Below are 19,952 nucleotides of genomic sequence, written 5' to 3'. Positions count from 1 at the left end.
AAAACAAACAATAAGATAGCAGTTACCAACTATATAAAGCTGCAAGACAGTTTCATCCTAGAATACAATATAGCTTATGATATACAAATTGACAGTGTAGATTACCTTGTTATAATAACACTATCACTGATGCATATATATTCTCAGCAGATCCAAAATGCAAAGGAGTGTAGATTACTTAGTTATAATAACACTATCACTGATGCATATATATTCTCAGCAGATCCAAAATGCAAAGAAGTGTAGATTACCTAGTTATAATAACACTATCACTGATGCATATATATTCTCAGCAGATCCAAAATGCAAAGGAGTGTAGATTACCTGCAGAGAAAGGAGAGCAATTGTCATATTGGTCCGGCACAGCCCTTCAGTATATGGCAAACATACAGCCACTATGTAGAAGTCCTGGGTAAGTCTATTTTGTAATATTTTCATAACCCTTTTAAACAGCCCGTATAATAAAGCCCTGTTCAGCTGGCTGTTGTTCAGCCAAGCATCTTTCCTTATGAATGGTAAGTATCCATGTGTCTCTAGTAATTGCAATCAAGGCCTAACATCCCACCCCCGTTTACAGAGCATGCCATAAAACTCAACTAAAACAAACAATAAGATAGCAGTTACCAACTATATAAAGCTGCAAGACAGTTTCATCCTAGAATACAATATAGCTTATGATATACAAATTGACAGTGTAGATTACCTAGTTATAATAACACTATCACTGATGCATATATATTCTCAGCAGATCCAAAATGCAAAGGAGTGTAGATTACCTAGTTATAATAACACTATCACTGATGCATATATATTCTCAGCAGATCCAAAATGCAAAGGAGTGTAGATTACCTAGTTATAATAACACTATCGCTGATGCATATATATTCTCAGCAGATCCAAAATGCAAAGGAGTGTAGATTACCTGCAGAGAAAGGAGAGCAATTGTCATATTGGTCCGGCACAGCCCTTCAGTATATGGCAAACATACAGCCACTATGTAGAAGTCCTGGGTAAGTCTATATTGTAATATTTTCATAACCCTTTTAAACAGCCCGTATAATAAAGCCCTGTTCAGCTGGCTGTTGTTCAGCCAAGCATCTTTCCTTATGAATGGTAAGTATCCATGTGTCTCTAGTAATTGCAATCAAGGCCTAACATCCCACCCCCGTTTACAGAGCATGCCATAAAACTCAACTAAAACAAACACTAAGATAGCAGTTACCAACTATATAAAGCTGCAAGACAGTTTCATCCTAGAATACAATATAGCTTATGATATACAAATTGACAGTGTAGATTACCTAGTTATAATAACACTATCACTGATGCATATATATTCTCAGCAGATCCAAAATGCAAAGGAGTGTAGATTACCTAGTTATAATAACACTATCACTGATGCATATATATTCTCAGCAGATCCAAAATGCAAAGGAGTGTAGATTACCTAGTTATAATAACACTATCGCTGATGCATATATATTCTCAGCAGATCCAAAATGCAAAGGAGTGTAGATTACCTGCAGAGAAAGGAGAGCAATTGTCATATTGTCCGGCACAGCCCTTCAGTATATGGCAAACATACAGCCACTATGTAGAAGTCCTGGGTAAGTCTATATTGTAATATTTTCATAACCCTTTTAAACAGCCCGTATAATAAAGCCCTGTTCAGCTGGCTGTTGTTCAGCCAAGCATCTTTCCTTATGAATGGTAAGTATCCATGTGTCTCTAGTAATTGCAATCAAGGCCTAACATCCCACCCCCGTTTACAGAGCATGCCATAAAACTCAACTAAAACAAACACTAAGATAGCAGTTACCAACTATATAAAGCTGCAAGACAGTTTCATCCTAGAATACAATATAGCTTATGATATACAAATTGACAGTGTAGATTACCTAGTTATAATAACACTATCACTGATGCATATATATTCTCAGCAGATCCAAAATGCAAAGGAGTGTAGATTACCTAGTTATAATAACACTATCACTGATGCATATATATTCTCAGCAGATCCAAAATGCAAAGGAGTGTAGATTACCTGCAGAGAAAGGAGAGCAATTGTCACATTGGTCCGGCACAGCCCTTCAGTATATGGCAAACATACAGCCACTATGTAGAAGTCCTGGGTAAGTCTATATTGTAATATTTTCATAACCCTTTTAAACAGCCCTTATAATAAAGCCCTGTTCAGCTGGCTGTTGTTCAGCCAAGCATCTTTCCTTATGAATGGTAAGTATCCAGGTGTCTCTAGTAATTGCAATCAAGGCCTAACATCCCACCCCCGTTTACAGAACATGCCATAAAACTCGACTAAAACAAACACTAAGATAGCAGTTACCAACTATATAAAGCTGCAAGACAGTTTCATCCTTGAATACAATATAGCTTATGATATACAAATTGACAGGGTAGATTACCTAGTTATAATAACACTGTTACTGATGCATATATATTCTCAGCAGATCCAAAATGCAAAGGAGTGTAGATTACCTAGTTATAATAACACTATCACTGATGCATATATATTCTCAGCAGATCCAAAATGCAATGGAGTGTAGATTACCTAGTTATAATAACACTATCACTGATGCATATATATTCTCAGCAGATCCAAAATGCAAAGGAGTGTAGATTACCTGCAGAGAAAGGAGAGCAATTGTCATATTGGTCCGGCACAGCCTTCAGTATATGACAAACATACAGCCACTATGTAGAAGTCCTGGGTAAGTCTATATTGTAATATTTTCATAACCCTTTTAAACAGCCCTTATAATAAAGCCCTGTTCAGCTGGCTGTTGTTCAGCCAAGCATCTTTCCTTATGAATGGTAAGTATCCATGTGTCTCTAGTAATTGCAATCAAGGCCTAACATCCCACCCCCGTTTACAGAGCATGCCATAAAACTCAACTAAAACAAACAATAAGATAGCAGTTACCAACTATATAAAAGCTGCAAGACAGTTTCATCCTAGAATACAATATAGCTTATGATATACAAATTGACAGTGTAGATTACCTTGTTATAATAACACTATCACTGATGCATATATATTCTCAGCAGATCCAAAATGTAAAGGAGTGTAGATTACCTAGTTATAATAACACTATCACTGATGCATATATATTCTCAGCAGATCCAAAATGCAAAGGAGTGTAGATTACCTGCAGAGAAAGGAGAGCAATTGTCACATTGGTCCGGCACAGCCCTTCAGTATATGGCAAACATACAGCCACTATGTAGAAGTCCTGGGTAAGTCTATATTGTAATATTTTCATAACCCTTTTAAACAGCCCTTATAATAAAGCCCTGTTTAGCTGGCTGTTGTTCAGCCAAGCATCTTTCCTTATGAATGGTAAGTATCCATGTGTCTCTAGTAATTGCAATCAAGGCCTAACATCCCACCCCCGTTTACAGAGCATGCCATAAAACTCAACTAAAACAAACACTAAGATAGCAGTTACCAACTATATAAAGCTGCAAGACAGTTTCATCCTAGAATACAATATAGCTTATGATATACAAATTGACAGTGTAGATTACCTAGTTATAATAACACTATCACTGATGCATATATATTCTCAGCAGATCCAAAATGCAAAGGAGTGTAGATTACTTAGTTATAATAACACTATCACTGATTCATATATATTCTCAGCAGATCCAAAATGCAAAGAAGTGTAGATTACCTAGTTATAATAACACTATCACTGATGCATATATATTCTCAGCAGATCCAAAATGCAAAGGAGTGTAGATTACCTGCAGAGAAAGGAGAGCAATTGTCATATTGGTCCGGCACAGCCCTTCAGTATATGGCAAACATACAGCCACTATGTAGAAGTCCTGGGTAAGTCTATTTTGTAATATTTTCATAACCCTTTTAAACAGCCCGTATAATAAAGCCCTGTTCAGCTGGCTGTTGTTCAGCCAAGCATCTTTCCTTATGAATGGTAAGTATCCATGTGTCTCTAGTAATTGCAATCAAGGCCTAACATCCCACCCCCGTTTACAGAGCATGCCATAAAACTCAACTAAAACAAACACTAAGATAGCAGTTACCAACTATATAAAGCTGCAAGACAGTTTCATCCTAGAATACAATATAGCTTATGATATACAAATTGACAGTGTAGATTACCTAGTTATAATAACACTATCACTGATGCATATATATTCTCAGCAGATCCAAAATGCAAAGGAGTGTAGATTACCTAGTTATAATAACACTATCACTGATGCATATATATTCTCAGCAGATCCAAAATGCAAAGGAGTGTAGATTACCTAGTTATAATAACTCTATCGCTGATGCATATATATTCTCAGCAGATCCAAAATGCAAAGGAGTGTAGATTACCTGCAGAGAAAGGAGAGCAATTGTCATATTGGTCCGGCACAGCCCTTCAGTATATGGCAAACATACAGCCACTATGTAGAAGTCCTGGGTAAGTCTATATTGTAATATTTTCATAACCCTTTTAAACAGCCCGTATAATAAAGCCCTGTTCAGCTGGCTGTTGTTCAGCCAAACATCTTTCCTTATGAATGGTAAGTATCCATGTGTCTCTAGTAATTGCAATCAAGGCCTAACATCCCACCCCCGTTTACAGAGCATGCCATAAAACTCAACTAAAACAAACACTAAGATAGCAGTTACCAACTATATAAAGCTGCAAGACAGTTTCATCCTAGAATACAATATAGCTTATGATATACAAATTGACAGTGTAGATTACCTAGTTATAATAACACTATCACTGATGCATATATATTCTCAGCAGATCCAAAATGCAAAGGAGTGTAGATTACCTAGTTATAATAACACTTTCACTGATGCATATATATTCTCAGCAGATCCAAAATGCAAAGGAGTGTAGATTACCTGCAGAGAAAGGAGAGCAATTGTCACATTGGTCCGGCACAGCCCTTCAGTATATGGCAAACATACAGCCACTATGTAGAAGTCCTGGGTAAGTCTATATTGTAATATTTTCATAACCCTTTTAAACAGCCCTTATAATAAAGCCCTGTTCAGCTGGCTGTTGTTCAGCCAAGCATCTTTCCTTATGAATGGTAAGTATCCAGGTGTCTCTAGTAATTGCAATCAAGGCCTAACATCCCACCCCCGTTTACAGAACATGCCATAAAACTCGACTAAAACAAACACTAAGATAGCAGTTACCAACTATATAAAGCTGCAAGACAGTTTCATCCTTGAATACAATATAGCTTATGATATACAAATTGACAGGGTAGATTACCTAGTTATAATAACACTGTCACTGATGCATATATATTCTCAGCAGATCCAAAATGCAAAGGAGTGTAGATTACCTAGTTATAATAACACTATCACTGATGCATATATATTCTCAGCAGATCCAAAATGCAAAGGAGTGTAGATTACCTGCAGAGAAAGGAGAGCAATTGTCATATTGGTCCGGCACAGCCCTTCAGTATATGACAAACATACAGCCACTATGTAGAAGTCCTGGGTAAGTCTATATTGTAATATTTTCATAACCCTTTTAAACAGCCCTTATAATAAAGCCCTGTTCAGCTGGCTGTTGTTCAGCCAAGCATCTTTCCTTATGAATGGTAAGTATCCATGTGTCTCTAGTAATTGCAATCAAGGCCTAACATCCCACCCCCGTTTACAGAGCATGCCATAAAACTCAACTAAAACAAACAATAAGATAGCAATTACCAACTATATAAAAGCTGCAAGACAGTTTCATCCTAGAATACAATATAGCTTATGATATACAAATTGACAGTGTAGATTACCTTGTTATAATAACACTATCACTGATGCTTATATATTCTCAGCAGATCCAAAATGTAAAGGAGTGTAGATTACCTAGTTATAATAACACTATCACTGATGCATATATATTCTCAGCAGATCCAAAATGCAAAGGAGTGTAGATTACCTGCAGAGAAAGGAGAGCAATTGTCACATTGGTCCGGCACAGCCCTTCAGTATATGGCAAACATACAGCCACTATGTAGAAGTCCTGGGTAAGTCTATATTGTAATATTTTCATAACCCTTTTAAACAGCCCTTATAATAAAGCCCTGTTCAGCTGGCTGTTGTTCAGCCAAGCATCTTTCCTTATGAATGGTAAGTATCCAGGTGTCTCTAGTAATTGCAATCAAGGCCTAACATCCCACCCCCGTTTACAGAACATGCCATAAAACTCGACTAAAACAAACACTAAGATAGCAGTTACCAACTATATAAAGCTGCAAGACAGTTTCATCCTAGAATACAATATAGCTTATGATATACAAATTGACAGTGTAGATTACCTAGTTATAATAACACTATCACTGATGCATATATATTCTCAGCAGATCCAAAATGCAAAGGAGTGTAGATTACCTAGTTATAATAACACTATCACTGATGCATATATATTCTCAGCAGATCCAAAATGCAAAGGAGTGTAGATTACCTAGTTATAATAACACTATCACTGATGCATATATATTCTCAGCAGATCCAAAATGCAAAGGAGTGTAGATTACCTGCAGAGAAAGGAGAGCAATTGTCATATTGGTCCGGCACAGCCCTTCAGTATATGGCAAACATACAGCCACTATGTAGAAGTCCTGGGTAAGTCTATATTGTAATATTTTCATAACCCTTTTAAACAGCCCTTATAATAAAGCCCTGTTCAGCTGGCTGTTGTTCAGCCAAGCATCTTTCCTTATGAATGGTAAGTATCCATGTGTCTCTAGTAATTGCAATCAAGGCCTAACATCCCACCCCCGTTTACAGAGCATGCCATAAAACTCAACTAAAACAAACACTAAGATAGCAGTTACCAACTATATAAAGCTGCAAGACAGTTTCATCCTAGAATACAATATAGCTTATGATATACAAATTGACAGTGTAGATTACCTAGTTATAATAACACTATCACTGATGCATATATATTCTCAGCAGATCCAAAATGCAAAGGAGTGTAGATTACCTAGTTATAATAACACTATCACTAATGCATATATATTCTCAGCAGATCCAAAATGCAAAGGAGTGTAGATTACCTGCAGAGAAAGGAGAGCAATTGTCATATTGGTCCGGCACAGCCCTTCAGTATATGGCAAACATACAGCCACTATGTAGAAGTCCTGGGTAAGTCTATATTGTAATATTTTCATAACCCTTTTAAACAGCCCTTATAATAAAGCCCTGTTCAGCTGGCTGTTGTTCAGCCAAGCATCTTTCCTTATGAATGGTAAGTATCCATGTGTCTCTAGTAATTGCAATCAAGGCCTAACATCCCTCCCCCGTTTACAGAACATGCCATAAAACTCGACTAAAACAAACACTAAGATAGCAGTTACCAACTATATAAAGCTGCAAGACAGTTTCATCCTAGACTACAATATAGCTTATGATATACAAATTGACAGTGTAGATTACCTAGTTATAATAACACTATCACTGATGCATATATATTCTCAGCAGATCCAAAATGCAAAGGAGTGTAGATTACCTAGTTATAATAACACTATCACTGATGCATATATATTCTCAGCAGATCCAAAATGCAAAGGAGTGTAGATTACCTGCAGAGAAAGGAGAGCAATTGTCACATTGGTCCGGCACAGCCCTTCAGTATATGGCAAACATACAGCCACTATGTAGAAGTCCTGGGTAAGTCTATATTGTAATATTTTCATAACCCTTTTAAACAGCCCTTATAATAAAGCCCTGTTCAGCCAAGCATCTTTCCTTATGAATGGTAAGTATCCAGGTGTCTCTAGTAATTGCAATCAAGGCCTAACATCCCACCCCCGTTTACAGAACATGCCATAAAACTTGACTAAAACAAACACTAAGATAGCAGTTACCAACTATATAAAGCTGCAAGACAGTTTCATCCTTGAATACAATATAGCTTATGATATACAAATTGACAGGGTAGATTACCTAGTTATAATAACACTATCACTGATGCATATATATTCTCAGCAGATCCAAAATGCAAAGGAGTGTAGATTACCTAGTTATAATAACACTATCACTAATGCATATATATTCTCAGCAGATCCAAAATGCAAAGGAGTGTAGATTACCTAGTTATAATAACACTATCACTGATGCATATATATTCTCAGCAGATCCAAAATGCAAAGGAGTGTAGATTACCTAGTTATAATAACACTATCACTGATGCATATATATTCTCAGCCGATCCAAAATGCAAAGGAGTGTAGATTACCTACAGAGAAAGGAGAGCAATTGTCATATTGGTCCGGCACAGCCCTTCAGTATACGGCAAACATACAGCCACTATGTAGAAGTCCTGGGTAAGTCTATATTGTAATATTTTCATAACCCTTTTAAACAGCCCTTATAATAAAGCCCTGTTCAGCTGGCTGTTGTTCAGCCAAGCATCTTTCCTTATGAATGGTAAGTATCCATGTGTCTCTAGTAATTGCAATCAAGGCGTAACATCCCACCCCAGTTTACAGAGCATGCCATAAAACTCAACTAAAACAAACACTAAGATAGCAGTTACCAACTATATAAAGCTGCAAGACAGTTTCATCCTAGACTACAATATAGCTTATGATATACAAATTGACAGTGTAGATTACCTAGTTATAATAACACTATCACTGATGCATATATATTCTTAGCAGATCCAAAATGCAAAGGAGTGTAGATTACCTAGTTATAATAACACTATCACTGATGCATATATATTCTCAGCAGATCCAAAATGCAAAGGAGTGTAGATTACCTAGTTATAATAACACTATCACTGATGCATATATATTCTCAGCAAATCCAAAATGCAAAGGAGTGTAGATTACCTGCAGAGAAAGGAGAGCAATTGTCATATTGGTCCGGCACAGCCCTTCAGTATATGGCAAACATACAGCCACTATGTAGAAGTCCTGGGTAAGTCTATATTGTAATATTTTCATAACCCTTTTAAACAGCCCTTATAATAAAGCCCTGTTCAGCTGGCTGTTGTTCAGCCAAGCATCTTTCCTTATGAATGGTAAGTATCCATGTGTCTCTAGTAATTGCAATCAAGGCCTAACATCCCACCCCAGTTTACAGAGCATGCCATAAAACTCAACTAAAACAAACACTAAGATAGCAGTTACCAACTATATAAAGCTGCAAGACAGTTTCATCCTAGACTACAATATAGCTTATGATATACAAATTGACAGTGTAGATTACCTAGTTATAATAACACTATCACTGATGCATATATATTCTCAGCAGATCCAAAATGCAAAGGAGTGTAGATTACCTAGTTATAATAACACTATCACTGATGCATATATATTCTCAGCAGATCCAAAATGCAAAGGAGTGTAGATTACCTGCAGAGAAAGGAGAGCAATTGTCACATTGGTCCGGCACAGCCCTTCAGTATATGGCAAACATACAGCCACTATGTAGAAGTCCTGGGTAAGTCTATATTGTAATATTTTCATAACCCTTTTAAACAGCCCTTATAATAAAGCCCTGTTCAGCTGGCTGTTGTTCAGCCAAGCATCTTTCCTTATGAATGGTAAGTATCCATGTGTCTCTAGTAATTGCAATCAAGGCCTAACATCCCACCCCCGTTTACAGAGCATGCCATAAAACTCAACTAAAACAAACAATAAGATAGCAGTTACCAACTATATAAAAGCTGCAAGACAGTTTCATCCTAGAATACAATATAGCTTATGATATACAAATTGACAGTGTAGATTACCTTGTTATAATAACACTATCACTGATGCATATATATTCTCAGCAGATCCAAAATGTAAAGGAGTGTAGATTACCTAGTTATAATAACACTATCACTGATGCATATATATTCTCAGCAGATCCAAAATGCAAAGGAGTGTAGATTACCTGCAGAGAAAGGAGAGCAATTGTCACATTGGTCCGGCACAGCCCTTCAGTATATGGCAAACATACAGCCACTATGTAGAAGTCCTGGGTAAGTCTATATTGTAATATTTTCATAACCCTTTTAAACAGCCCTTATAATAAAGCCCTGTTCAGCTGGCTGTTGTTCAGCCAAGCATCTTTCCTTATGAATGGTAAGTATCCAGGTGTCTCTAGTAATTGCAATCAAGGCCTAACATCCCACCCCCGTTTACAGAACATGCCATAAAACTCGACTAAAACAAACACTAAGATAGCAGTTACCAACTATATAAAGCTGCAAGACAGTTTCATCCTAGAATACAATATATCTTATGATATACAAATTGACAGTGTAGATTACCTAGTTATAATAACACTATCACTGATGCATATATATTCTCAGCAGATCCAAAATGCAAAGGAGTGTAGATTACCTAGTTATAATAACACTATCACTGATGCATATATATTCTCAGCAGATCCAAAATGCAAAGGAGTGTAGATTACCTAGTTATAATAACACTATCACTGATGCATATATATTCTCAGCAGATCCAAAATGCAAAGGAGTGTAGATTACCTAGTTATAATAACACTATCACTGATGCATATATATTCTCAGCAGAGCCAAAATGCAAAGGAGTGTAGATTACCTAGTTATAATAACACTATCACTGATGCATATATATTCTCAGCAGATCCAAAATGCAAAGGAGTGTAGATTACCTAGTTATAATAACACTATCGCTGATGCATATATATTCTCAGCAGATCCAAAATGCAAAGGAGTGTAGATTACCTGCAGAGAAAGGAGAGCAATTGTCATATTGGTCCGGCACAGCCCTTCAGTATATGGCAAACATACAGCCACTATGTAGAAGTCCTGGGTAAGTCTATATTGTAATATTTTCATAACCCTTTTAAACAGCCAGTATAATAAAGCCCTGTTCAGCTGGCTGTTGTTCAGCCAAGCATCTTTCCTTATGAATGGTAAGTATCCATGTGTCTCTAGTAATTGCAATCAAGGCCTAACATCCCACCCCCGTTTACAGAGCATGCCATAAAACTCAACTAAAACAAACACTAAGATAGCAGTTACCAACTATATAAAGCTGCAAGACAGTTTCATCCTAGAATACAATATAGCTTATGATATACAAATTGACAGTGTAGATTACCTAGTTATAATAACACTATCACTGATGCATATATATTCTCAGCAGATCCAAAATGCAAAGGAGTGTAGATTACCTAGTTATAATAACACTATCACTGATGCATATATATTCTCAGCAGATCCAAAATGCAAAGGAGTGTAGATTACCTAGTTATAATAACACTATCGCTGATGCATATATATTCTCAGCAGATCCAAAATGCAAAGGAGTGTAGATTACCTGCAGAGAAAGGAGAGCAATTGTCATATTGGTCCGGCACAGCCCTTCAGTATATGGCAAACATACAGCCACTATGTAGAAGTCCTGGGTAAGTCTATATTGTAATATTTTCATAACCCTTTTAAACAGCCCGTATAATAAAGCCCTGTTCAGCTGGCTGTTGTTCAGCCAAGCATCTTTCCTTATGAATGGTAAGTATCCATGTGTCTCTAGTAATTGCAATCAAGGCCTAACATCCCACCCCCGTTTACAGAGCATGCCATAAAACTCAACTAAAACAAACACTAAGATAGCAGTTACCAACTATATAAAGCTGCAAGACAGTTTCATCCTAGAATACAATATAGCTTATGATATACAAATTGACAGTGTAGATTACCTAGTTATAATAACACTATCACTGATGCATATATATTCTCAGCAGATCCAAAATGCAAAGGAGTGTAGATTACCTAGTTATAATAACACTATCACTGATGCATATATATTCTCAGCAGATCCAAAATGCAAAGGAGTGTAGATTACCTGCAGAGAAAGGAGAGCAATTGTCACATTGGTCCGGCACAGCCCTTCAGTATATGGCAAACATACAGCCACTATGTAGAAGTCCTGGGTAAGTCTATATTGTAATATTTTCATAACCCTTTTAAACAGCCCTTATAATAAAGCCCTGTTCAGCTGGCTGTTGTTCAGCCAAGCATCTTTCCTTATGAATGGTAAGTATCCAGGTGTCTCTAGTAATTGCAATCAAGGCCTAACATCCCACCCCCGTTTACAGAACATGCCATAAAACTCGACTAAAACAAACACTAAGATAGCAGTTACCAACTATATAAAGCTGCAAGACAGTTTCATCCTTGAATACAATATAGCTTATGATATACAAATTGACAGGGTAGATTACCTAGTTATAATAACACTGTTACTGATGCATATATATTCTCAGCAGATCCAAAATGCAAAGGAGTGTAGATTACCTAGTTATAATAACACTATCACTGATGCATATATATTCTCAGCAGATCCAAAATGCAATGGAGTGTAGATTACCTAGTTATAATAACACTATCACTGATGCATATATATTCTCAGCAGATCCAAAATGCAAAGGAGTGTAGATTACCTGCAGAGAAAGGAGAGCAATTGTCACATTGGTCCGGCACAGCCCTTCAGTATATGGCAAACATACAGCCACTATGTAGAAGTCCTGGGTAAGTCTATATTGTAATATTTTCATAACCCTTTTAAACAGCCCTTATAATAAAGCCCTGTTTAGCTGGCTGTTGTTCAGCCAAGCATCTTTCCTTATGAATGGTAAGTATCCATGTGTCTCTAGTAATTGCAATCAAGGCCTAACATCCCACCCCCGTTTACAGAGCATGCCATAAAACTCAACTAAAACAAACACTAAGATAGCAGTTACCAACTATATAAAGCTGCAAGACAGTTTCATCCTAGAATACAATATAGCTTATGATATACAAATTGACAGTGTAGATTACCTAGTTATAATAACACTATCACTGATGCATATATATTCTCAGCAGATCCAAAATGCAAAGGAGTGTAGATTACTTAGTTATAATAACACTATCACTGATTCATATATATTCTCAGCAGATCCAAAATGCAAAGAAGTGTAGATTACCTAGTTATAATAACACTATCACTGATGCATATATATTCTCAGCAGATCCAAAATGCAAAGGAGTGTAGATTACCTGCAGAGAAAGGAGAGCAATTGTCATATTGGTCCGGCACAGCCCTTCAGTATATGGCAAACATACAGCCACTATGTAGAAGTCCTGGGTAAGTCTATTTTGTAATATTTTCATAACCCTTTTAAACAGCCCGTATAATAAAGCCCTGTTCAGCTGGCTGTTGTTCAGCCAAGCATCTTTCCTTATGAATGGTAAGTATCCATGTGTCTCTAGTAATTGCAATCAAGGCCTAACATCCCACCCCCGTTTACAGAGCATGCCATAAAACTCAACTAAAACAAACACTAAGATAGCAGTTACCAACTATATAAAGCTGCAAGACAGTTTCATCCTAGAATACAATATAGCTTATGATATACAAATTGACAGTGTAGATTACCTAGTTATAATAACACTATCACTGATGCATATATATTCTCAGCAGATCCAAAATGCAAAGGAGTGTAGATTACCTAGTTATAATAACACTATCACTGATGCATATATATTCTCAGCAGATCCAAAATGCAAAGGAGTGTAGATTACCTAGTTATAATAACACTATCACTGATGCATATATATTCTCAGCAGATCCAAAATGCAAAGGAGTGTAGATTACCTGCAGAGAAAGGAGAGCAATTGTCATATTGGTCCGGCACAGCCCTTCAGTATATGACAAACATACAGCCACTATGTAGAAGTCCTGGGTAAGTCTATATTGTAATATTTTCATAACCCTTTTAAACAGCCCTTATAATAAAGCCCTGTTCAGCTGGCTGTTGTTCAGCCAAGCATCTTTCCTTATGAATGGTAAGTATCCATGTGTCTCTAGTAATTGCAATCAAGGCCTAACATCCCACCCCCGTTTACAGAGCATGCCATAAAACTCAACTAAAACAAACAATAAGATAGCAATTACCAACTATATAAAAGCTGCAAGACAGTTTCATCCTAGAATACAATATAGCTTATGATATACAAATTGACAGTGTAGATTACCTTGTTATAATAACACTATCACTGATGCATATATATTCTCAGCAGATCCAAAATGTAAAGGAGTGTAGATTACCTAGTTATAATAACACTATCACTGATGCATATATATTCTCAGCAGATCCAAAATGCAAAGGAGTGTAGATTACCTGCAGAGAAAGGAGAGCAATTGTCACATTGGTCCGGCACAGCCCTTCAGTATATGGCAAACATACAGCCACTATGTAGAAGTCCTGGGTAAGTCTATATTGTAATATTTTCATAACCCTTTTAAACAGCCCTTATAATAAAGCCCTGTTCAGCTGGCTGTTGTTCAGCCAAGCATCTTTCCTTATGAATGGTAAGTATCCAGGTGTCTCTAGTAATTGCAATCAAGGCCTAAGATCCCACCCCCGTTTACAGAACATGCCATAAAACTCGACTAAAACAAACACTAAGATAGCAGTTACCAACTATATAAAGCTGCAAGACAGTTTCATCCTAGAATACAATATAGCTTATGATATACAAATTGACAGTGTAGATTACCTAGTTATAATAACACTATCACTGATGCATATATATTCTCAGCAGATCCAAAATGCATAGGAGTGTAGATTACCTAGTTATAATAACACTATCACTGATGCATATATATTCTCAGCAGATCCAAAATGCAAAGGAGTGTAGATTACCTAGTTATAATAACACTATCACTGATGCATATATATTCTCAGCAGATCCAAAATGCAAAGGAGTGTAGATTACCTGCAGAGAAAGGAGAGCAATTGTCATATTGGTCCGGCACAGCCCTTCAGTATATGGCAAACATACAGCCACTATGTAGAAGTCCTGGGTAAGTCTATATTGTAATATTTTCATAACCCTTTTAAACAGCCCTTATAATAAAGCCCTGTTCAGCTGGCTGTTGTTCAGCCAAGCATCTTTCCTTATGAATGGTAAGTATCCATGTGTCTCTAGTAATTGCAATCAAGGCCTAACATCCCACCCCCGTTTACAGAGCATGCCATAAAACTCAACTAAAACAAACACTAAGATAGCAGTTACCAACTATATAAAGCTGCAAGACAGTTTCATCCTAGAATACAATATAGCTTATGATATACAAATTGACAGTGTAGATTACCTAGTTATAATAACACTATCACTGATGCATATATATTCTCAGCAGATCCAAAATGCAAAGGAGTGTAGATTACCTAGTTATAATAACACTATCACTAATGCATATATATTCTCAGCAGATCCAAAATGCAAAGGAGTGTAGATTACCTGCAGAGAAAGGAGAGCAATTGTCATATTGGTCCGGCACAGCCCTTCAGTATATGGCAAACATACAGCCACTATGTAGAAGTCCTGGGTAAGTCTATATTGTAATATTTTCATAACCCTTTTAAACAGCCCTTATAATAAAGCCCTGTTCAGCTGGCTGTTGTTCAGCCAAGCATCTTTCCTTATGAATGGTAAGTATCCATGTGTCTCTAGTAATTGCAATCAAGGCCTAACATCCCTCCCCCGTTTACAGAACATGCCATAAAACTCGACTAAAACAAACACTAAGATAGCAGTTACCAAATATATAAAGCTGCAAGACAGTTTCATCCTAGACTACAATATAGCTTATGATATACAAATTGACAGTGTAGATTACCTAGTTATAATAACACTATCACTGATGCATATATATTCTCAGCAGATCCAAAATGCAAAGGAGTGTAGATTACCTAGTTATAATAACACTATCACTGATGCATATATATTCTCAGCAGATCCAAAATGCAAAGGAGTGTAGATTACCTGCAGAGAAAGGAGAGCAATTGTCACATTGGTCCGGCACAGCCCTTCAGTATATGGCAAACATACAGCCACTATGTAGAAGTCCTGGGTAAGTCTATATTGTAATATTTTCATAACCCTTTTAAACAGCCCTTATAATAAAGCCCTGTTCAGCTGGCTGTTGTTCAGCCAAGCATCTTTCCTTATGAATGGTAAGTATCCAGGTGTCTCTAGTAATTGCAATCAAGGCCTAACATCCCACCCCCGTTTACAGAACATGCCATAAAACTTGACTAAAACAAACACTAAGATAGCAGTTACCAACTATATAAAGCTGCAAGACAGTTTCATCCTTGAATACAATATAGCTTATGATATACAAATTGACAGGGTAGATTACCTAGTTATAATAACACTATCACTGATGCATATATATTCTCAGCAGATCCAAAATGCAAAGGAGTGTAGATTACCTAGTTATAATAACACTATCACTGATGCATATATATACTCAGCAGATCCAAAATGCAAAGGAGTGTAGATTACCTAGTTATAATAACACTATCACTGATGCATATATATTCTCAGCAGATCCAAAATGCAAAGGAGTGTAGATTACCTGCAGAGAAAGGAGAGCAAGTGTCATATTGGTCCGGCACAGCCCTTCAGTATATGGCAAACATACAGCCACTATGTAGAAGTCCTGGGTAAGTCTATATTGTAATATTTTCATAACCCTTTTAAACAGCCCTTATAATAAAGCCCTGTTCAGCTGGCTGTTGTTCAGCCAAGCATCTTTCCTTATGAATGGTAAGTATCCATGTGTCTCTAGTAATTGTAATCAAGGCCTAACATCCCACCCCCGTTTACAGAGCATGCCATAAAACTCAACTAAAACAAACACTAAGATAGCAGTTACCAACTATATAAAGCTGCAAGACAGTTTCATCCTAGAATAAAATATAGCTTATGATATACAAATTGACAGTGTAGATTACCTTGTTATAATAACACTATCACTGATGCATATATATTCTCAGCAGATCCAAAATGCAAAGGAGTGTAGATTACCTAGTTATAATAACACTATCACTGATGCATATATATTCTCAGCAGATCCAAAATGCAAAGGAGTGTAGATTACCTGCAGAGAAAGGAGAGCAATTGTCACATTGGTCCGGCACAGCCCTTCAGTATATGGCAAACATACAGCCACTATGTAGAAGTCCTGGGTAAGTCTATATTGTAATATTTTCATAACCCTTTTAAACAGCCCTTATAATAAAGCCCTGTTCAACTGGCTGTTGTTCAGCCAAGCATCTTTCCTTATGAATGGTAAGTATCCAGGTGTCTCTAGTAATTGCAATCAAGGCCTAACATCCCACACCCGTTTACAGAACATGCCATAAAACTCGACTAAAACAAACACTAAGATAGCAGTTACCAACTATATAAAGCTGCAAGATAGTTTCATCCTAGAATACAATATAGCTTATGATATACAAATTGACAGTGTAGATTACCTAGTTATAATAACACTATCACTGATGCATATATATTCTCAGCAGATCCAAAATGCAAAGGAGTGTAGATTACCTAGTTATAATAACACTATCACTAATGCATATATATTCTCAGCAGATCCAAAATGCAAAGGAGTGTAGATTACCTAGTTATAATAACACTATCACTGATGCATATATATTCTCAGCAGATCCAAAATGCAAAGGAGTGTAGATTACCTAGTTATAATAACACTATCACTGATGCATATATATTCTCAGCAGATCCAAAATGCAAAGGAGTGTAGATTACCTGCAGAGAAAGGAGAGCAATTGTCATATTGGTCCGGCACAGCCCTTCAGTATATGGCAAACATACAGCCACTATGTAGAAGTCCTGGGTAAGTCTATATTGTAATATTTTCATAACCCTTTTAAACAGCCCTTTTAATAAAGCCCTGTTCAGCTGGCTGTTGTTCAGCCAAGCAACTTTCCTTATGAATGGTAAGTATCCATGTGTCTCTAGTAATTGCAATCAAGGCCTAACATCCCACCCACGTTTACAGAGCATGCCATAAAACTCAACTAAAATAAACACTAAGATAGCAGTTACCAATTATATAAAGCAGCAAGACAGTTTCATCCTATAATACAATATAGCTTATGATATACAAATTGACAGTGTAGATTACCTAGTTATAATAACACTATCACTGATGCATATATATTCTCAGCAGATCCAAAATGCAAAGGAGTGTAGATTACCTAGTTATAATAACACTATCACTGATGCATATATATTCTCAGCCGATCCAAAATGCAAAGGAGTGTAGATTACCTACAGAGAAAGGAGAGCAATTGTCATATTGGTCCGGCACAGCCCTTCAGTATACGGCAAACATACAGCCACTATGTAGAAGTCCTGGGTAAGTCTATATTGTAATATTTTCATAACCCTTTTAAACAGCCCTTATAATAAAGCCCTGTTCAGCTGGCTGTTGTTCAGCCAAGCATCTTTCCTTATGAATGGTAAGTATCCATGTGTCTCTAGTAATTGCAATCAAGGCGTAACATCCCACCCCAGTTTACAGAGCATGCCATAAAACTCAACTAAAACAAACACTAAGATAGCAGTTACCAACTATATAAAGCTGCAAGACAGTTTCATCCTAGACTACAATATAGCTTATGATATACAAATTGACAGTGTAGATTACCTAGTTATAATAACACTATCACTGATGCATATATATTCTCAGCAGATCCAAAATGCAAAGGAGTGTAGATTACCTAGTTATAATAACACTATCACTGATGCATATATATTCTCAGCAGATCCAAAATGCAAAGGAGTGTAGATTACCTAGTTATAATAACACTATCACTGATGCATATATATTCTCAGCAAATCCAAAATGCAAAGGAGTGTAGATTACCTGCAGAGAAAGGAGAGCAATTGTCATATTGGTCCGGCACAGCCCTTCAGTATATGGCAAACATACAGCCACTATGTAGAAGTCCTGGGTAAGTCTATATTGTAATATTTTCATAACCCTTTTAAACAGCCCTTATAATAAAGCCCTGTTCAGCTGGCTGTTGTTCAGCCAAGCATCTTTCCTTATGAATGGTAAGTATCCATGTGTCTCTAGTAATTGCAATCAAGGCCTAACATCCCACCCCAGTTTACAGAGCATGCCATAAAACTCAACTAAAACAAACACTAAGATAGCAGTTACCAACTATATAAAGCTGCAAGACAGTTTCATCCTAGACTACAATATAGCTTATGATATACAAATTGACAGTGTAGATTACCTAGTTATAATAACACTATCACTGATGCATATATATTCTCAGCAGATCCAAAATGCAAAGGAGTGTAGATTACCTAGTTATAATAACACTATCACTGATGCATATATATTCTCAGCAGATCCAAAATGCAAAGGAGTGTAGATTACCTGCAGAGAAAGGAGAGCAATTGTCACATTGGTCCGGCACAGCCCTTCAGTATATGGCAAACATACAGCCACTATGTAGAAGTCCTGGGTAAGTCTATATTGTAATATTTTCATAACCCTTTTAAACAGCCCTTATAATAAAGCCCTGTTCAGCTGGCTGTTGTTCAGCCAAGCATCTTTCCTTATGAATGGTAAGTATCCAGGTGTCTCTAGTAATTGCAATCAAGGCCTAACATCCCACCCCCGTTTACAGAACATGCCATAAAACTTGACTAAAACAAACACTAAGATAGCAGTTACCAACTATATAAAGCTGCAAGACAGTTTCATCCTTGAATACAATATAGCTTATGATATACAAATTGACAGGGTAGATTACCTAGTTATAATAACACTATCACTGATGCATATATATTCTCAGCAGATCCAAAATGCAAAGGAGTGTAGATTACCTAGTTATAATAACACTATCACTGATGCATATATATTCTCAGCAGATCCAAAATGCAAAGGAGTGTAGATTACCTACAGAGAAAGGAGAGCAATTGTCATATTGGTCCGGCACAGCCCTTCAGTATACGGCAAACATACAGCCACTATGTAGAAGTCCTGGGTAAGTCTATATTGTAATATTTTCATAACCCTTTTAAACAGCCCTTATAATAAAGCCCTGTTCAGCTGGCTGTTGTTCAGCCAAGCATCTTTCCTTA

The sequence above is a fragment of the Pseudophryne corroboree genome, chromosome 4 (genome assembly GCF_028390025.1).
Source record: "Pseudophryne corroboree isolate aPseCor3 chromosome 4, aPseCor3.hap2, whole genome shotgun sequence".
NCBI lineage: Eukaryota > Metazoa > Chordata > Amphibia > Anura > Myobatrachidae > Pseudophryne > Pseudophryne corroboree.
Note: the sequence above shows the minus strand (reverse complement) of the source record.